The sequence below is a fragment of the Sus scrofa genome, chromosome 12 (assembly GCF_054392235.1).
Source record: "Sus scrofa isolate SSC_HxYL_T2T_F1_AM1 chromosome 12, Sscrofa_HxYL_maternal_Yorkshire_Landrace_v2.0, whole genome shotgun sequence".
In the NCBI taxonomy this organism is placed as follows: Eukaryota; Metazoa; Chordata; class Mammalia; order Artiodactyla; family Suidae; genus Sus; species Sus scrofa.
Window position 1 is genome coordinate 66,818,284 of NC_139394.1, and position 21,139 is coordinate 66,839,422.

A 21,139-nucleotide genomic window follows, 5' to 3' on the forward strand; every position below is an offset into this window, starting at 1 on the left:
GGCCGGCCGGGACTGTGCTGTGTCGCACTTCGGGGTGACACCCTAGGGGCGACGCGGCTGCCCAGCAGGGACCGTGTATGGCGCAGGGCCCGGCATGTTGTTGGAGGTGATAGGCACACGAGTCAGGTTGTGCAGGCTCCGTCTCAGTGCCCTGCACACCCCAGCGCGGCCCTGCCCGGGGCGCCTTCCGTGGCTGATGAGCTGCAGCGCTGAGTCGTCTCTGCGGCTGGGTCCGTCATGATGACACGTTTATTACCGGCGACACTGGCACAGAGAGCTTTTGCGTCTTGCCCAAGGCCTCCCAGCCGTGAAGCGGCTGGTGGAAGTTGCCCCCCACAACCCCAAAGCCCTACTCCCTGGGCTGCACCCCCCGCCCCCGCCGACCGGCCCCCTCGCTGGGTCTATTCATCCCTCTCTGTAGGGTAGCTTAGGCACTGGATGCCATCACCTCAGGCCCAGGCCAGCAGGTGTGACCTCTCATGGAGGTGACCTCCCCAGGCCTCAGTGTACCCGTCTGAGAAATGGCCTCATAAGCCCCATGGGGGTGGGGAGGGGGGTCTCTGCGAGCCCGCCAGCTGCCCTGCTGTGTCCTCCTGGCACTGGTCTTGGAAGCCTGGCCCCGTCCTGCCCTCTGGCCCCTTTGTCTCCAGACCCGAGGGGGGTTAGGGGCCTGTCTGGCCTCCCCCGCCCCCACCCGCCGCAGGCCCTTCCTTTCCCTTTGAACTGTCCGTCTTGCTGGGGAGGAAGCTATTCCCAGCCGAGATGATGCAAAATTTATAAAGCGTGGTTGGTAGGGCTGCATCCGCCCGGCTCAGGCCACACTGCTGCCCTCTCTGGATGGTTCCTCCTGCGTGTGCACAGGTGTGAGTGCGCGGGTGCGTTCGTGGGTCGGCCCCTCCCCTGCCCCCCCCCCCACCAGGGCTCCTGCGTCTCCACTCTTGGGGGGACCTGGGCTCAGCACAACCAGGCTGCCTGGGGTGGAGCAGCGTGGCCTGTGGCCGCTTCCACGTTTGAGCCAGATGCCCGCCTCTCCAGCTGAAGAAGGGCTGTTGCAAGGCTTAGACGTACCCCTACGCCTGTGGAGGCCGCCCCCTGGGTCAGGACCCATTTGCGCCTGGCTACACCCTGCAGAGCAGCTGCTGTATCTATCCACGTTTATGGACTGGGAGAAGGAGGCAGGGAGGCTGACTGAGGCAGCGAGGGCCCCAAGGGTGGAGGCCCGGGCAGCAGGGGACCTGGGATTTGAACCCTGCCTGGTGCTACCTCCTGCTGCTGACCCAGTGCAACCCCCCAGCTCCGTCAGGTTGGTGTCTGACCTTCCCCTGAGGGTCCCAGAACAGAAAGCGTGTGGGACTAGCATCTCTGTATATGGCTAGTGTCCAGGCCCTTCCCCGCAAGGCCCAGGGAGGAGACGCCAGCTGGCCAGGGACACAACAGGACGGCCACTGCGGCTTCGTGGGGTGGCCATGGCCCCAGACTCAGCCAGGCTCAGAGGCTGTGGCCCTTGCTGGTGGTGGCTGCAGGTTTTCACAGGAAGCAGGGCGAGGGTGGCAGCTGTGGCAGCTGGCCTGCCCCAGATGCGCCCACGAACCCTCCCGGGTCCTCACTGTGGCTCTAGAGCTGGCACTTGCTCCTCCCTCCGGGGTGGAGAGACGGGCCCAGAGAGGGCAGGGGCCTGCCCTAAGGCACACAGCTCACACAGGAGGCCCTCGCATCGGGGTCACCTGCTGTTTCTGCCGTGGCCCTGCTGGGGACCTGGTGGCTGCCCCCTTCTTTCTGAGGTCAAAGTTAGGTACATCAAGTTACCCCTTGAAGGAGTACAGTTCCGTGGCGTTGAGCACGTGCTGTGTGGCGCCAACTGCCCCCTCTCCAGCTCCCAAGCATCTTCACCCCCCAGGAGGAGCACCCTGCACCCGTAGCTGGCACCCCTCCCCCCAGCCCCCCACCCTCCAGGCTGCCTTTGGTCCAGACGCTCGTGGGTGTCAGTGGGATCCGTGTCTTTGTCCTTTGCATCTGGGTATTTTGCTCAGTGACCCCAGGTTTACGCAGGCTGCAGCCGGGCCAGAGCTCCCTTCTTTGCGGTGCCGCGCACTCCACGGTGTGGACAGTCCGCCTTTGTGAATCCGTTCATCCACCCAGGTCCCGGGGCCACCGGCCCTGGCTCCGCACGGTCACGGCCTGTCACGGGGACTCGGCCCCGGAGGCCAAAAGCCGCGAGACACTCACGGCCCATCTTCTCGGGCATCGACTTTCCTCGAAAATCTGGGCCAGGATGTGACGCTTCCCGCGAACGGGCTCGGGTGGCTTCTGCAGCAGGAACGCCAGCCTCACATGAATTTTTCATCCTCCTCAGAGGCGTCCAAGAAGTGTCCCGGCTTGGATGGGCCAGGACGCACGGGGGTCCCCACCCTGGCCGCTCAGAACCCAGGGTGCAAGTGACTCTCCTGGGCAGGCTCCTGGGGGGTGCTTGTAGGGGGGCCTTTGCTGTCCCCTCCTTTTCCAAAAGGAGGGGGGCTTCTCCCCCCCGAGACCCCAAGGGCCGGCGAAGGAGCTCGGGCCCCTCCCTGCCGCTCCAGCCTGATTGGGACCGTGGCGGGGGGCGGGGGGGGGTGACTTTCCTCTCCCAGAGGCCTGGGCTCCACTCAGTTTGTAGGCCCCCCCCCTCCTGTAAACATCGCCCTGACTAGGGAGTCTGTCTGGCCTGGTGCCCCTGAGACCCCCGGGGGTACATACCACCCCCTCATGTGCAGGTGGTGATGCTGAGGCCTCCGTGGGCACCTTAGGATCTCGGGGAGGGTTGCTGGGGCGTGGCCCCCTTGGTAGCCTTGGAGCTCGTGTTCCTGGGACCGGGGCGGGGGGTGGGGGCAGACGTGATGAAGTCCCAGGCGGAGACGGGCGCTGGGGGGCAGATAACACTGGGAAACGGGAGGGCAAAGGCTGGGGAAGGCCTCTCAGAAGAAGGCCCGTAAGTGGCCACCTGGACACAGTGCGCCATCTGGAGGGAGAGCTTTCCAGGCAGGGCCACAGGTGCAAAGGCCCTGAGGTGGGCTCGCTGGGGGGACTGCCCTGGAACAGACAGAGCGTGCAGCCTGGTCCAGCCTGTAGGCACATTCAGCCCAGTCTTCAGACAGATCTCATTAGGGTTTTTTATTTATTTACCTTTTTTTTTGGTCTTTTTAGGGCCACACCCATGGCATATGGCAGGCCTACACCACAGCCACAGCCACGCAGGATCTAAACCGCATCTGCGACCTACACCACAGCTCACGGCAGTGCTGGATCCTTAACCCACTGAGCGAGGCCAGGGATTGAACCCCCAAACTCATGGATCCTAGTTGGGTTTGTCTTTTTTGTCTTTTGTTGTTGTTGTTGTTGCTATTTCTTGGGCCGCTCCCGCGGCATATGGAGGTTCCCAGGCTAGGGGTTGAATCGGAGCTATAGCCACCGGCCTACGCCAGAGCCACAGCAACGCGGGATCCGAGCTGCGTCTGCAACCTACACCACAGCTCACGGCAACGCTGGATCGTTAACCCACTGAGCAAGGGCAGGGATTGAACCCGCAACCTCATGGTTCCTAGTCGGATTCGTTAACCACTGCGCCACGATGGGAACTCCTTGAGTACAAATCTTTTATCAGATGTGTATTTTGCCAATATTTTTCTTTCAATTTGTGGCTTGTCTTTTGGCTTCTGAGTAAGATCGTTTATAGAGTTTAAACTCTTACATTTGTAAAGTCTGCGTGCAAAGTTTCATTTATTTATTTTTTTTGTGGATAAGCTCTTGGAGTTTTGTGTTAAAATTCCCCACCAAGCCCAAGGTTCCTCAGATTTCCTTCTATGTATTTATCTACAGTTTCTTATTATAGTTGGTTTACAATTGTGTGTCTGCTTCTCCTGTACGCCATAGTGAGCCCGTCAAATACATATACATTTTTTTCTCCTGCTATTTTCTGTGATGTTCTGTCCCAAGAGATTGGACGTGATTCCCTGTGCTGCATGGTGGGCCCTCGTGGCTTATCCATTCTAAACGTAACAGTTTGCATCCACTGACCTCAAACTCCTGCCCATCCCACTTTCTCCACCCTTGCTCTTGGCAACCACAAGTCTATTTTCCATGTCTGTGAGTCTGTTTCTGCTCTGCAGATGGGTTCATTGGTGCCGTAGCTTAGATCCCACATGTAAGTGATATCATACGGTATTTGCCTTTCTCTTTCTGACCTAGTTCACTTTGTATGAGAGTCTCTAGCTGCATCCATGTTGCTGTAAATGGCATTGTTTTATTCTTTTTTATGACTGAGTAGTATTCCATTGTGTATATGTACCATATCTTCTTAATCCATTCATAGTTGATGGACATTTAGGTTGCTTCCATACCTTGGCTGTTGTGAATAGTGCTGCACCGAACATAGGGGTGCACGTGTGTTTTACAGTGAAAGTTTTGTCCAGATGTATGCCCGGAAGTGGAATTGCTTGATTATATGGTAGTTCTATGTTTAGTTTTCGGAGGTACCGCCATACTGTTTTTTGTAGTGGTTGTACCAATTTACATTCCCACCAACCGTGCAGGAGGGTTCCGTTTTTTCCACACCCCCTCCAGCAGTTGTTATTTGGATATTTGTTAATGATGGCCATTCTGACTTGTGTGAAGTGGTATCTCATTGTAGTTTTGATGTTCATTTCTCTAATAATCAGTGACGCTGCGTATTTTTTCATGTGCCTGCTGGCATCCATATGTCTTCTTTAGAGAGATGTCTGTTTAGGTCTTTTGCCTGTTTTTCGATTGGGTTGTTAGTTTTTTGCCTATTTGCCTTTTCTAGGGCTGCTTCCCCTGGCATGTGGAGGTTCCCAAGTTAGGGGTCTAATCGGAGCTGTAGCTGCTGGCCTATGCCAGAGCCACAGCAACATGAGATCCAAGCCGCGTCTGTGTCCACGACCACAACTCACGGCAATGCCAGATCCTTAACCTCCTGAGCAAGGCCAGGGATCGAACCTGCAACCTCATGGTTCCTAGTCAGATTCGTTAACCATTGCACCACGACAGGAACTCCGGTTGTTTGTATTTTGTTGTTGAGTCTTTTGAGTTGTTTGTACATTTTGGAAGTTAAGCCCTTCCTTGTTGATGACATTGTTTGCAGCTGTTTTCTCCCACCCATGGATTGTCTTTTTTGTTGTTTTTGTTATGGTTTCCCTTGCTGTGCCAAAGCTTATAAGTTTGATTAGGTCCCATTTGTTTATTTTTGTTTTTATTTCTATTGCCTTGGGAGACTGACCTAAGAAGATACTTGTATGGCTAATTTCAGAGAATGTTTTGCCTATGTTCTCTTCTAGTCTTATGTTTAAGCGTTTTTGTTTTGTTTTGTTTTGTTTTTTTTGTTTGTTTGTTTTTTGTCTTTGGTCTTTTTAGGGCCACACTGGTGGCATATGGAGGTTCCCAGGCTAGGGGTCAAATCAGAGTTGTAGCTGCTGGCCTACGCAAAAGCCACAGCAACACAGGATCCGAGCTGTGTCTGTGATCTACACCACGGCTCGTGGCACCACAGATCCTTAACCCCTGATCAAACCCCCATCCTCGTGGATGCTAGTCGATTTGTTAACCACTGAGCCATGACAGGAACTCCTTATGTTTAAGTATTTCAGCCAGTTTGAGGTTATTTTTGTTCTTGATATGTTCTAATTTCACTTCATGCAGCTGTCCAATTTTCCCAGCACCACTTTCTGAAGAGACTGTCTTTTTCCCATTTTATAGTCTTGCCTCCTTTGTTGAAGACGAATTGACCGTAGGTATCTGGGTTTATTTCTGAGCACTCTCTTCTGTTCCATTGATCTATATTTTTGTTTCCGCACCAATACCATACTGTTTTGATTACTGTAGCTTTGTAATATTGTCTGAAGTCTGGGAGGTTATGCCTCCTGCATGGTTTTTGTTGCTCAGGATTCCTTTGGCAAGTCTGTGTCTTTTATGGTTTCCGTATAAATTTTTGGATTGTTTGTTGTAGTTCTGTGAAAAATGTCATGGGTAATTTGATAGGGATCACTTTAAATCTGTAGATTGCTTTCGGTAGTATGGCTATTTTAACAATATTAATTCTTCCAATCAGGAACATGGGATCTTTCCATTTCTTTGAATTCTCTCTAATTTCCTTTACTAATGTTTTATAGTTCTCAACTTATAAGTCTTTCTCATCTCCTTGGTCAGGTTTATTCTTATGGTATTTAAATTTTTGGAGTGATTTTAAAAGGCATTTTTCTTGACATTCCTTTTCCAGTATTTCATTTATAATGTACAGAAATGCAGCTCTTTTCTTCTTTCTTTCTTTCTTTCTCTCTCTCTCTCTCTCTCTCTCTCTCTCTCTCTCTTTCTTTCTTTCTTTCTTTTTTCTTTGCTTTTTAGGGCTGCATCCATGGCATATGGAGGTTCCCAGGCTAGGGGTCTAATTGGAGCTACAGCTGCCAGCCACAGCAAAGCCAAATCCAAGCCATATCTGTGACCTACACCACAGCTCACGGCAATGCCAGATCCTTAACCCACTGAGCGAGGCTAGGGATGGAACCTGCAACCTCATGGTTCCTAGAAGGATTCATTTCCACTGAGTCACAATGGGAACTCCTCTTTTTTTATTTTATTTTATTTTATTTTATTTTTTTGTCTTTTAGGGCTGCACCTGTGGCACATGGAGGTTCCCCAGCTAGGGGTCCAGTCAGAATCGTAGCTGCTGGCCTATGTCAGAGCCACAGCAATGTGGGGTCTGAGCCATATCTACAACCTATACCACAGCTCATGACAATCCTAAATCCTTAACCCACTGAGCAGGGCCAGGGATTGAACCCACATCCTCATGGATGCTAGTCAAATTCGCTAACCACTGAGCCATGATAGGAACTCCAAAATGCAACTGATTTCTGATTGTTAATTTTGTATCCTGCTTCTTTGGTCAATTAATTTATAAGGTTGAATAGTTTTTGTTGGAGTCCTAGGGTTTTCTAACTATAGTATCATGTCATTTGCTTATACTGACACTTTAGCCTTTTCTCTTCCTATTTGGATAGCTTTTATTTCTTTTTCTTGTCTGATTGCTTTGGCTAGGACTTCCAATACTACGTTGAATAGAAGGGGTGAGAATGGGCATCCTTGTCTTGTTCCAGACTTTAGCAGGAAAGCTTTCAGTTTTTCTCTGTTAAGTATTATATTGGCTGTGGATTTGTCATAAATAGCTTTTATTACGTTGAGATATGTTCCCTCTATACCAACTTTAGTAAGAGTTTTTGTCATGAATGGATATAGAATTTTGTCAAATGCTTTTCCTGCGTCTATTGAGATAATCACTTGATTTTTGCCTTTACATTTGTTTACATGGTGTATTATATTGATTGATTCACATATGTTGAACCTTTCTTGTGAACTTGGGATGAATCCCACTTGGCCATGGTGTCTGATCTTTTTTATGTGTTGGATTTTGTTTGCTAGAGTTTTGTTGAGAATTTTTGCATCTGTATTCATCAAAGATATTGGCCTGTAATTTTCCTTTCTTTCTTTTTTTTCTTTTCTTTCCTTCCTTCCTCCTCCCCTTCTTTCTTTCCTTTTGCTGCCACCCCAGTGGCGTATGGAAGTTCCCGGGCTAAGGGTCAAATCGGAGTTGTAGCTGCCAGCCTATGCTGCAACTTGTAGCAACACCAGGTCCTTAACCCACTGAGTGAGGCCAGGGATTGAACCTGCATCCTCATGGATACTAGTCTGGTTCATAACTCACTGAGCCACATTGGGAACTCCTCTTTCCTATCTGATTTCCTCATTGACCCATTGGGGTTTTTTTTTTTTTTTTTTGATAGGCAAAAAATAGATTTATTAGGATAGGACGCTTGTGAGAGATGCAAGCAGACAGGCACAGAAGCTCTGCTGGTGGGCTACAGTGTTATCATCCAAGGGGAGTGGGGGTCGGAAAAGCCTGCCTCTTCTTTTTTCTCCTTTGGTTTTTTAGACTCAACCATGTTGTTGAGTCTCTTTGTAGTTATTTCTTCTCATTTCTCTTCCTACTGTTGATTTCTAGTTTCATGCCGTTGTGGACAGAGAAGATGCTTGAAATAATTTCTATACCTGTAAGTTTGTTGACTTTTTTGTGTTAGTATGTGGTCAGTCCTAGAGAATATTTTATGGGCACTTGAGAAGAAATTCTATTTTTTGGGGATGTAGTGTCCTAAAAATATGATACATCTAAACATTCCATTGGGTTTAGGATCTTTGTTGCCATATTGGTTTTCTGTCTAGAAGATCGTTCGGTGATGTGAGTGGGATGTTTAAGTCTCTTTCTGTTATTGTATTTCCATCAATTTCTGCATTTATGTCTATTAGTATTTGTTGTATGTATTTGGGTGATTCTATATTGGGGCATATGTATTGATGAGTGTAAAATACTCTTCCTATAGTTATCCTTTTATCATTATATAGTATCCTTCTTTATCTTTCTTTTTGGCCTTTGTTTTAAAATCTGAAATGAGTATTGTATCCCCCCCTTTGCTGTCATTTTCATTTGCATGAAATATCTTTTTCTGTCCCTTCACTTTCAATCCCTGTGTGTCCTTTGCCCTAAAGTGGATCTCCTGTAGGCAGCATAGTGTAGGCTCTTGGTTTTTTGTTACCTTTTTTTTTTTTTTTTTCTTTTCCCCACATCCATGGCATGCAGAGGTTCCTGGCCCGAGGATGGAGCCTGAACTATAAGTGACACTGCCAAATCCTTAACCACTAGGCCACCAGGGAACTCCCTCAGCCTGTATCTTTGAGCTCTGTTGTGGGTCAGGCCCCTGGGGATCAGGCTGTGCTGAAAGTCCCAACCGCTCCTACCCATGGCTGCCACAAAGCCTCCTCCCTGGCACCCCTTGCCCTCAGGCTACTGGTGGGTTTGACAGCGGCTGGACCTTGCAGGGTAGGAAGGGCGGTTCTGCCTTTCCTTCTCTGTGTCTTCGGGGCCTCTCCAGCTTGAGCTGCACCTCTTGTGTGGCTCTAGCTCCCACCATGTGGCCCTGTCTGGGATCTGATCACCCCATCTCTCCCCTCTATGCCCCCAGCCCGGGGTGGGCAGTGTCCTGCCCATACTTACCGCTGTTTTTCACCTTCTGCGCGATTTACCTTCTCAGAGTCTTCCTCACTCATGGGACCAGTTCCCTAGACACAATTCTCTCGGCCTGAGAGACCCGGGGGGCTTCTGTTTCCTGGTTGGGTCCTTCCTGCTTCCCCTGGCCGATGTCTTGGCGGCCCACACTGCAATGGTCTGCCTCTGAGGCTCCGTCCTTCCCAGAACTATGAGCAGCCGGCTTCTTTTCTGGGTGACCTGTCTTCCTACAGAGTCATACCCACGTATGAATACTTTCCACCTTACGGTTCCCCTGTGAGCTGGATCCACAAGCCCTTGCTCCGTTTGCAAATGAGGCAGGGGAGGATGAACCATTTGCCAGCAGCCGCATCTATTCCTGCAGCAGTGGGATCTGAACCCTGGCACCTGGGCAGCCGTTGCGGGGTAGGTGAGAGTGAGGGCTCTGTGTGGCTTGGGGCCCAGCTTCCAGGCCTGGAGGCATCTGTCCTGAGGGTGACCTTGCCTCAGTCCCAGCGGGGCAGTGAGGCACCCATGATGCCAGGCTCACCCGATGGTCCTGGCTCCAGGGTGACGCCACCCTAGAGAGGAGAGAACCCAGCTTTGTGGAGGACACACACTCTCTCGAGGCCACGGAGTGAGGCGGGCAGGGCTGTAGACCCCAGCCGCCAGACCTCCGATGATGTCACCCCCCTTGGTACCACCTCCCGTGGCTTCCGGAGTGGGTGGGGCCCGGGCAGGTTCAGCAGGCCAACTCAAGGGCGTCACGAGGTGCCAGCTCCAGGCCCTGCCGCAAGCGTGGCCCTCCCTGAGGTCCCTCAGTGCCACCTCACTTGTGCAGGGTGCATCCTGCAGCCCCAGCAGACGTTCCGGCATCCGGGACTGGGCACAGCCTACGTGGCAGCTTGGGAGGCTGCAGGGGGTGGGGGGAGGGGGCAGCCCTCCAGTCTTTGGACAAGAGGACTAGCCCAGCCCCTGAGCCTGCCTTGACCTCTTTCTCCCGCCCCCTCGGGAGCAGGTGTGCGGGCTCTGGGCCCTGGACCACGGACTCCTCCTCCCTCTTGCTCCCAGAGACCCGGCGCCTTGCACACGCAAGGCCTCACTCCCCAAGCTCAGCCTGTTTTAGGGCCAGGTGTGTGGGGGCTCAGAGGGTCTGTGCTGTGGCCTCAGCTCTCATCCCAGGCCTTGTAGCTGAGACCAGCCCTCCTGGCAGCGACTTCTCACCCCAGCAGCTCCAGGAATCTCAAAGGCCTGGCTTGTGAGCTTATGGGGTCCTGTTACATGCTCTGAGAGAGGCTGCCCTTGGAGTTCCCAGTGTGGCTCAGCAGGCTAAGGACCTGACACTGTCTCTGTGAGGATGTGAGTTCGATCCCTGACCTTGCTCAGTGGGTTAAGGATCTGGCATGGCTGTCAGCTGTGGCATAGGTCACAGATGCAGCTCAGATCGGGTGTTGCTGTGGCTGTGGTGTAGGTCATAGCTGCAGCTCCATTTTGCCCCCTGGTCCGAGAACTTCCATGTGCTGCGGGTATGGCCATAAAAGAAAAAGAAGAGGCTGCCCAGAGAGGCTGAGACACCTCCTTTGGGGCACACAGCACCTTCCCCGGCTGTGCTCTTGCCTGCAGACCCTTCCCACACCTCACTCCTCTCCGCTTCTCCTCTTTTCCGAGAAACTCAGAACGTGGGGGCCAAATGGAGCCCAAGCGCTCAAGTTGTGCCCATCCTGCTTGGGCTCACACAGAAGGATGCCCGGGTGGACCCCAGACAGCCTGACTCCACTGCCGCTGGCGGGCCAAGTCCTCAGAGGGCACGGGCAGGACCCTGCCTCTGGAAGGCAGGGCTGCCCTATAGTGTGTGGGGGTGACTAGCCGTTCAGAGGTCCTGGAAGCCCCTCCCCTGTCCTTCCCGCCTGTTTCTTCACGTGGGTGTGGGACCAGGTGTGGTGGGAGTACATTTCTGTCAGCCCTGTCTCTGAGCCCAGAAAGGGGGACGCTAATGAGAGCTGAGTGGCTGGCATCAGGATGGCAGCCTGGAGGTGGGCCAGTAGTGGGGCCTGTGCCCAGCTCTGGGGGGTCAGTTTTGGCTCCTGCAGGAGCCAGCAGGAAGGACGTGGCCACGGGGCACACAGGGGCCAGCACGCAGCCGCCGCTGACGGCCCCCACCAAGCGGGGCAGTGCTGGGGCAGCTCAGGCTGGAGTCCCGGCTCGGCACACACAGAGCTCACATCGTGGCTCTGCAGTGAATGAACCCGACTAGAATCCACGAGGATATGGGTTCGATCCCTGGCCCCGCTCAGTGGGTGAAGGATCTGGTAGGTTGCAGACGCAGCTCGGATCTGGTGTTGCTGTGGCTCTGGCGTAGGCCGGCAGCTACAGCTTTGATTGAACCCCTAGCCTGGGAACCTCCATGTGCTGCAGGTGCGGTCCTAAAAAAAATAAGACAAAAAAAAAAAAAAAAAAAGCCATGTACACAGAGACACCACGACAGCGAAAGGTGCCACGGCCTGGGCCCAGGGCCACGCGTGCCGTCCCTGGGATGTTTCCCGCCTTCTCCTCATTGGAGCCCGTCTGTCTCTGCTCCTCGGTGGGACTTGCCGCTGCTTCCCCGCTCACAGGCTGTGGGCGCTCCTCCTGCGCCATCAGGTCCTTCCGTGTGGGTGGCTGTCAGGGCTGTCACAGTGCCTGCCGCACACATGCCAGACACTGTCCCCTCCTGCTGGACTTTGGGCCCTTTCCACCTCGTGGCAGTAAAACGATGCTGCTGTGGAGCCCTGAGGTTCCAGCCTCACGCATAGAAGTTATCCCCAGAGGGCTGGTGTGCTGGTGTAAAAAAGTTTCTTTTTCTTTCTTTCTTTCTTTTCTTTATTTTTTTTTTTTTGCTTTTTAGGGCCACACCCGCTGCATATGGAGGTTCCCAGGCTAGGGTTCGACTCGGAGCTACAGCTGCTGGCCTCCACCACAGCCACAGCAACACCAGATCCGAACCACGTCTGGGACCTACACCACAGCTCACAGCAATACAGGATCCTTAACCCACGGAGCAAGGTCAGGGATTGAACCTGTTGTCCTCATGGATTCTAGTCAGACTTGTTAACCCCTGAGCCATGATGGGAACTCTTTGCTGGGGTCTTTAAAAATCTGATGGTGGGAGTTCCCATTGTGGCTCAGTGGATTAAGAACCCAACTAGTATCCACGAGGATGTGGGTTCCACCTCTGGCTTCTCTCACCGTGTTAAGCTGCTGTGGCTGTGGTGGAGGCCGGCAGCTGCAGCTCCGATTTGACCTCTAGCCTGGGAATCTCTACACGCCGCGGGTGTGGCCCTAGAAAGAGAAAAAAAGATCTAATGGTGAAAACGGTGCCTGCAGGAGTGTTGAATTTGGGTCACGCTTTTTAGAGCTGGCAGGGTGGAGGGAACGACCCCTGGACTGGGGGTGGGACGGCATTTTAAGGGCCCCCGGTCGAGGGCAGGCAGGCCTTCCTGAAAGACTGATGTCCTTGCGAGGTGGGTAAGTTGTTGCCCAGGTGGAAAGGGGCGCTCAGGCAGGGGGGCCACTGCCAAGGCAGGGAGGTGTGGCAGTGAGCGTGGGTTTGGGGGCAGGAGGGGACAAGGACGGGCCTGCAGGAGCCTCAGAGTGTCCTCTGGGCCCTGGGGAGCCCGGTCAGGAGAGGGAGAAGGGAGGACCCGGGGGAGGCAGCTTAGCCAACGCTCTGGAGCAGAGGGCACTCCATGTTTTATTCATGGCCTCGCAGAGCCATCAGTCACCCGCGCCTGCCGCCCGGCCCGGCACCGCCTCCATCATCCTGCCATCTCGGGCTATTTTAGGCTTGGCCTCCCTGCGGTCCAGGCCCCTCTCCCAGCCCGGGGTGGGGTGCTCGTCCCGGCTCGGGTGACGGGCCAGAAGCCTCGGGCCTGTCCCCGCTGGGCATTCGGGCAAACTGAGGTCCGGAGGGGAGGACCCAGCTCCCGCAGCCGAGGCCCGGGCTCTCGCCTCCCACCGGACGTCCGGGGGTGGATGGGGCTGGTTGTTCCCACTTGACAGAGGGAAGCTGGGGGGTCGCCCCCAGACCACACCGGGCCTCAGAACCCAGGCGACGCTGGAGCTGGTCCCCACTGGCCGCCTTTCCCAGCTCTGCACCCCCACCAAGCTGCGTCTGGGAGAGCCCGCTCTGTGCCTTCTCCCCACACCCCCCCAGACGTGTCCTTCCTTCTCTCCACACCCCCCCAAAGTCTCCTCTGTGCCAGCCCGGCGTCGGCCACCAAGGCCATGGAGAGGGGGCTCCGGGGCAGTGCTGGCACCCAGACCGTCCCATCTGCTCAGTGCAGTCGGTGAAGCACGGGGTCCCCCTCGGAGGAGTGAGCAGCCCCGAATCCCAGAACCTCCGGGTCCTGGCGGAGCTTCCTCGGAGGACCCACCAGCCCAGGCTCAGAGAGGCCACAGAGCGCAGCACGGCCGGGCGGGGGAGGGACAGGGCCGAGGGAGGAGGCATGAGTGATCTGTGATGGTTCTGTGCCCGTGGCGTTTGGGCTGTGAGACTCGCAAACCCAGCACAGAGCACCCAGCCCTCCGAGCCTGGGGTTGAGGAGCCCGAGGGAGGAGGAGACAAACAGGCACACTCGCTGCCGCCTCCTTACCCGCCGCAGTGATGGGACGAGTGTGCAGGGCCGCGGGGGCCCGTGGAGCTGGCTGCCCCCAGCCCCAGGGTGGCCAGACACGCGCTCCAGACCACGTGTGGGCCCGTCACACCCCCACCCCGCCATGAGGGTGGGGCTCGCCCGGCGTGGCCTTCGACGGAGGGCCCTGGCATCCCTGGGCCCAAGAGCTGTGCCTCATCTGGCTGCCCCAGGAGACCAGGGAGGCTGGAGCCGAGTGGACAACAGGTGAGGGGATGGCAGCGAGGCTCTTGTCCCCACCGGTACCCTGGTGCCCCCGTGAGCCCAGGCAGAGGCCGGCGGGGTCCCCCCTGCGCTGACCCTGAGTGTGCCAGGCCCGGGCATCAGCCCAGCGCCGTGTTCTGATTCGTCTGGGCCCAGGCACGCCGAGCCGTCCCACTCTTCACGGACGTGCTGGCCTTTCAGGGCATCTCTCCGGGCGTGTCGCCTTTAGGAGGTCAGGGCCACTGCGGGGTTGCGCACCCTCAGAGCCCGCAGCTGCGCCCAGCACGCAGCAGGTGAGCGACAAATACTGTCGACAGAGTGACTTGGGCACACGAGCGACGGGCAGTCCCCTCTCACTGACTCCTGGTGCCCCCACACCCATTCCCCGCCAGCCTTGTGACTCCCTGCAGGGGGCCAGGGACAGTGGTGACCGAACAGCAGCCCTGCCCTCGTGGGGTTGATGTTCAGGTTAGGGATTGAAAACGTCAGCAAGAGTGCCTGCTGTGGTGCAACGGGATCGGTGGCGCCTGCGAAGGGCTAGGATGCAGGTTCGATCCCTGGTCTGGGCAGTATGTTAAGGATGCAGCCAAAGAAAGAAAAAATACACACATACATACATAGGTACATAGATACATATGTTCAGAGAGTCCCTGGCAAACTGGGATAAACTGGTCACCTTCCTTTTCCTTAAAAAAAAAAAAAAGTATCAGGAGGAGGCAGTAGTTCCTTAAAAAGACAAATGCAGGGGAGTTCCTGTTGTGGTGCAGCAGAAATGAACCCGACTAGTATCCAAAGGGATGCAGGTTTGATCCCTGGCCTCATTCAGTGGGTTAAGGATCCAGTGTTGCCGTGAGCTTTGGGGCAGGTCACAGACGTGGCTTGGATCCCACGTTGCTGTGGCTGTGGTGTAGGCCAGCGGCTACAGCTCCGATTCATCTCCCAGCCTGGGAACCTCTATATGGCGAGGGTGAAGCCCTAAAAAGACAAAAAAAAAAAAAAAAGAAAAGAAAAAAGGGGGAGAGAGGGGCCAAGCACTGGGTGGGAGGGGCTGGAAGTTGAAACCAAGCCGTCTGCTCAGGCCTCCCTGAGAAGGTGACAGTGGAGCAAAGACTTCACAGGTGCAGGTGAAACAGTATCTGGGGAAGAACGTCCCTGGCAGAGGGCCCAGCAAGCGACAAGCCCCCAAGGTGTGGTTTCACCTCAGCAAGTGACAGTGGCTCACTTCCCACCCTCTCAGGAAACCCTGCAGTTCCACCTGCTGAATCCCAAATCCAGCCACTCCACCCAGACACCGTCGCTGCTCGATTGGACTTGTCCAGCAGCTACCTTGTGGCCTCCGGGTGCCACACGTGTCCACCCAACCTCTGGCAGCTGGGCCTTGGGACATGGCCAAGGCCTGGGGACTGTCGGGGTAACGGGCTGTTTCCTGTCGCCAGGGCTCCATCCATGCAGAGAGCTGATGGGGCTCAGGGCTTGTGTCCAGGTCCAGGCTGTTTCAAACACAAGACCAAGAATCCGAGGGAGCCCAGGCAAGGCGCTGAGCCAGCCCTGAAGGACTTCCTGGAGGAGGAGCGTGTAGGTGGTGCGGGTTCAGCAGCAGAAACAACCCGAGCCTAGGCCTGGAGGAGGGGACAGGGAGTCCTGCAGGCTGAGCCAGGCCGAGGGAGGGTGAGAGAAACAGGGCCCCCCATGGACCTTCAGGCTTTCCTCTGGGGCCAGAAGCACCACAGGCACTTTTGCCTTCATAAGCCCCTTCCTCTATGACAAATAATTAAAATTAAGTTCTATGACCGAATTGGTATAAAGATGAATATCACCCCCCATCCGTCCACCCCCCCACCCATCCACCCCCCCATCCATCCATCCACCCAGCCACCCAGCCAGCCACTTATTCACCTAACCACCCACGCACCTATCCATTCACCCATCAATCCGTCCACAGGCCTATCCACGCACCTCCCTGTCCGTCCACCCACCCAGCCATCCTCTTGATCCACACGGCCACCCATCCAACTGGCCATCTTTCTCTTATTTTCATTTTTTTGGTCTTTTTGCATTTCTTGGGCCGCTCCTGCAGCTTGTGGAGGTTCCCAGGCTAGGGGTCAAATTGAAGCTGCAGCTGCCGGCCAACGCCAGAGCCACGGCCGTGCGGGATCTGAGCTGCGTTTGCAACCCACACCACAGCTCACGGCAATGCTGGGTCCTTAACCTCCGGAGCGAGGCCAGGGATCGAACCCGCAACCTCATGGTTCTAGTCGGATTCGTTAACCACTGCGCCACGACGGAAGTGCCCGTCTTTCTCTTCTGTATACTCACCTTTCTGTTCACTCATCCACCTGTGTGAGGAATGTTAATCTGTTCACCCTCCATCCATCTGTCCATCCACCCACCCGTCCACCCACTCGTCACCCATCAATCCATCCACTAACCTGTCCTCGCACCTGCCAGTCCATCCACCCGACCACCCCTCACCTATCCCTTCACCCATGTATCCGCCCACTCACCTCTCCACCCGTCTTGACCCACGCGGCCACCCCATCCAACAGGCCAGCTCTGTCCCACATGCACTCACCTATCTGTTCACGCATCCAACTGCCCACGTGTCCATCTGTTTTATTTCTCCATCCTTTTCTGCCTCGGTCTCTGCATTCATCTCTTGTCTGGAGGGATTTTTCTAGCATCTGACTCCAGCACAGATTCCTTCACCTCCTACTGCTGACAGATCCAACCCAAACTCAGACTTATCTGGGCTTCAAGGCCCTGCCAAATTATCTCTTCTCTCCTCTCACCATTCCTGCCGTGGATCCTAGAAGTTCTGTGGGCCCTGGGCACTGCCCCCACGGTGCCCAGTGGGTGAGCTGTCCCCAGACCGTCCTCCGCTGGCCTGGACTGGAAGCTGCTCCTGGGCCCGTGGCCGGGCTCCTGCAGCCAGGAGAGGAGGCGGGGATGAACCGGACAGGTTCTTGTGGCCTCAGTGCTCCTGCTGTCACAAGGGGAACGAGGCCGGCCTCCTCCCCCACCTTCCGAGCTGGTTCTAGGCTCTGAGCTGCCTGAGAACAGCGTGGGGGGTGCTCATCTGGGCCTCACCGCCCCCCCTCTACTTATCCACTTTACAGCCCTGAGGACCTTGGGCCAGGAGGGGAGGGCCTGCTTCTGGAGGGGGCCTCTCAGACCCCATTAAGACTGTTAACAGCCCCCCGGGGAGCCAGGGGCCACCAGGTCGCTGCTGCTTGGCCATTAGCAACCCATTAGCCCTCATGCAGCCTCAGGCCCTCACTTCCTGGCAGCTCCTGGCCCCTCACACCAGCCCGTGGGCCTCGGAGGCCCCGCCTCTGGTCCAGGCCTGGCCCGTTGTGGGGGGTTCTGAGGACAGAGGCTGGGAGAGCCTGCCAGGTGTGAGCCGGGGGTTGGAGCCCCGGGCAGGTGGTGAGGGCAGGGCAGGAGGTGTGTGTCGTGGGCCCGGCTGCTCAGCACTGAGTCCCTTCTGTCCCTTTGTGTGCTGTCCTCTGCCTTCTCCCTTTATCCAGGGATGCCGCTGCCAGGTCAGACAGTCAACCAATGACTGCCCATCACACCCTGAGTGCGGGGACGCGACTTGGACTCTCGTAATCACAGAATCCATTCATTCGCCTGCGAGTTTTTATTAAGCGCCCGCTGTGTGCCAGGCCCTGTGCGCAGCAGTGAGAGACAGATATCCTGGTGGTGGGGAGGTTGGAAAATGAACTTGCGAAGGAAAAAATGGGACAGGGTTTGAAAGGAAAGTGCCAGGAGACAAAACATGGTGTCTCGTGAGAAAAGGGGCGGGGTGGCCTCTGTGGTCTGAGGATGTGGGGGGCTCTGGACATGAGAAGGAGCCTGGTGAGTGGAGAGCTGGGGAAGGAGGCTTGGGCAGCAGGAATAGCACGTGCAAAGGTCCTGAGGTGGGCAGCAGGCAGGGGAGCAGTGGGGGCAGAGGGAGCGGGGAGGGGGCTGAAGAGGGGCAGTGAACGGCCCTGAGTCCGGCTGCTGCTTGTTGCGCTGAACCCCCGTCACCCGGTGCCCCCTCAGGCTGCGGGGCTGGAAAGGGGTCAGAGGGGAGGCGTGGGAAGTGGCTCCTTCCTGTGTCCTGGTGACCCCGGGGCTCTAGCCGCTGAGGGAGTGGGGGTGGGGATGGACTCAGAGGCTCCGGGACCCTCTCGAATCTTAGCCGTGGACTCCCCAGTAGAACTGGGATGAGAAGCCTCACAGCGAATTGGCCTGGGACCTGGCAGGAGGCTCGGGGACCCGGTCTTGCTCCTTGTGGCCTCAGCCCTGGCTCACCCCAACCTCTGCCCAAAACAGCCTGTCCCCTGCCTGGTCCTTTGCCGTGTGGGCTGGGCCCCTGAGGCTTCCTGGCCCTTCTCCTGCCCCAGCGGGTTGGAGGGCGCAAGGGGCCTGCTGCGTCGAGGGCACGAGCCCCGTGCCGCCCCGGCTGCGAGCTTGGCCACGTTACCCTGCTCCTTTGCGCCTCCTGAGGTCCTGGTGAGACGCCAGCCGTCGCCCTGCAGATTTCCTGGAGGGAGGCCCCGAGGCTCAGAGAGGGTCCCGTGGGCCTGGGTCGGGAGCAAAGTCGGTCTCCCAGGGGGAGCAGCATAAAGTGATGTCTCAACTGGGGCCCTCGAGGGGAAAAGCTGTTGAAAGCGCTCAGTTATTTCATAAGGAGCCGCCAGCGCCACCAACACCGCCAAGCCGATGCGTGCGCGTGAGTGCACATGGGTGGGGCGCATGTGCCGGGGTGCGAGGGAGGGTCGCGAGGCCCCCAAGGTCCTGCCCCAATTCCCTCCCCCGAGGGCCTCGCGGGAGCGTGTCAGGCATCGCGGGGGACACTTTGGAGAGGGTCCCCGCAGCTGACCGTGCTGGGTGCCGAGGACGTGGACGGATGGAAGGAAGGGGGAGCGCCTGTGAAAGACAGACCCGCCTCGTTCCCGGACTCCCCACAGCTCTCCTTGGCCCCATCCGCCTCCCGAGAAGGTCCCAGGCCCAGCTTCGCTGGCCCAGGGGGTGCTTGCAGTGTCCCCCTGTGACCTCCCTCAGGCCTTCCCTGTCCCTGCTCTGAGCCACTCTGTCCCACCCGGCCTGGCACTTCCTGCTGCCGGCACCGCGGCTTCCTTTGTTCACGGCTGGAGAACTCGCCTCCATCAACCACCCTGTGTGTCACCTGCTGGCAGGCTGTCCCCCGGTGTCCCTGGTGTAGTCAGCGCCTGCCAGGGCCTTGGTCATCACGTCTGTTCAGCTGGGGTGGGGTTGGACTGAACGTGGGAAATGCGAAATGCCAGAGCCAGGCGGGGCGGGAGCCGGGCAGGGTTTCCTCAGGGGCTGAGGGGGATCAGCCCCCCAGGGGCTCTGCCTCCAACACAGCCTGACCCTTGGCAGGTGCCCAGCAGGAGGAAGGCCAAGCTGGACGTTGTGGTTTCCTTTTTATACTTAACATTTTACATTTCAAACGAGTTTTTAAAAGCATGATTTTGCCTTTGCAAACATGCCTGGGGGCAGAACGGAGGCTGGGATGCCTGGACCTGATGGAGAGCTTTGCTGGGGCCTGGTCTGGGGCCTCCACCGCCCACCTGTGGATGGGACACCCTGTCAGTGCCCCTGGTCCTGGGCCCGGAGGAGGCCTCCCGGGAGGGCCGGGCTCCCGCTGCACAGGCTCAGGGTCAGGACATAGCTGGACAGGGCGGGGAGCAGCCCTCCACCTCCGAGGCAGGCGTGGGGGCTTCTGGGAGACCTTCCCCACACCCCACCCTGGTCCAGGGTCAGAGCCTGGGTGCAGCTGCTGGGGCAGCAGGAAAGGAGCCAGTCCCCCGAGGCCAAAAGCCAAGGGGTGCAGCTCGAGGCTGCCAGGGACCACAGCCGGCGGCCCTGGGTGGGGCCTTGTTCCGTTTTATAGCCGGTCAGTGGGGATGGACCTGGCCGGAGGGGGGCAGGGCAAGCCTCACTCACTCCTTCCCTACTGCCTGTCCTCCCTCAGGTCCTTCTTTATTCCAGTAAATGTTTTCCTGGCTCCTACTGTGTGCTGGACGGCTTGCTCGGCGCTGGGGACACACTTTTGGCCCTCCAGTGTGTGGGGGGGGAGGAGAGGCAGTCTCTCCAGCACCTTCCAGAAACACGGTTGAAAATCATGTGACAGGAGTTCCCGTCGTGGTGCAGTGGTTAACGAATCCGACTAGGAACCATGAGGTTGCGGGTTCGGTCCCTGCCCTTGCTCAGTGGGTGAAGGATCCGGCGTTGCCGTGAGCTGTGGTGTAGGTTGCAGACGTGGCTCGGATCCCGCGTTGCTGTGGCTCTGGCGTAGGCCGGTGGCTACAGCTCCGATTCGACCCCTAGCTTGGGAACCTCCATATGCCGCGGGAGCGGCCCAAGAAATAGCAACAACAACAAACAACAACAACAAAAAATAATAATAATAATAAATAAACCCAAGGAGGAAGACCTCGAGACACATGCTAATCAGACTGGCCAAAATTAAACCAAATACTGAATAGAACTTAAAAAAAAAAAAAAAAAAAGGAAATCATGTGACAGCCCCCAGCCGGTGGGGGCGGGGGCGGGGGGGGTCTTGGGGGAGGACCCAAGGGGCCTGGGCCGTCAGGCTCTTATTTGCTCCAGAGGCCTCTCCTGTGTCCCTTTTGAAGCCTGCGTCAGCTCAGGTCACTACTCTGCTGGAAACTTCCCCAGAGCTCCCCATTCCTTGGAGACAGAGGCCAGGGCATCCTAAGGCCTTAAGGCTCCCAGTATCGCTCCCCACCCCCCGCCTCTCCCCCCTTGCTCCGTCTGCTCAGCCCCGAGGGCTTCTGGGGCCCACCTGACTCGTCCAGCTCGGGGCCTTTGCACGTGCTGTTTTTGCTGCCTGGGCTGCCCTTTCTTTTCGTTTTTTTTTTTTTTTTTTTTTTTTTTGGTTTTTTGTTTGTTTGTTTTAGGGCCGAACCTGTAGCATTTGGAGGTTCCCAGGCTAGGGGTCAAACTGGAGCTACAGCTGCCAGCCTACACCACAGCTCACAGCAACACCAGATCCTTAACCCACGGCGTGAGGCCAAGGATCGAACCCGTGTTCTCATGGGTACCAGTGGGATTCGTTTCCGCTGCGCCGCCACAGGGGCTCCTTGCCTGCCCTTTCTTCAGTGACTCTCATGGCTCCTCCCTCACCCCATTCAGATCTCTCGCAGCC

The 21,139-nt window shown here is 56.5% G+C and overlaps 1 protein-coding gene across 2 annotated transcripts in view; it reads left to right on the forward strand.

Moving 5' to 3' along the window:
* KCNJ12 (potassium inwardly rectifying channel subfamily J member 12) overlaps positions 1–21,139 on the forward strand; it is a 77,292-nt gene that overhangs the window by 8,163 nt on the left and 47,990 nt on the right. Inside the window, exon 2 of one of the 2 annotated variants that reach the window (XR_014821980.1) lies at positions 3,181–3,318. The exons of the other annotated variant lie outside the window; for it this stretch is intronic. The gene's annotated coding sequence lies outside the window, so the exon portion shown is untranslated. Of the gene's footprint in view, positions 1–3,180; positions 3,319–21,139 lie in introns of those variants that run through there. 2 annotated transcript variants of the gene reach the window in all.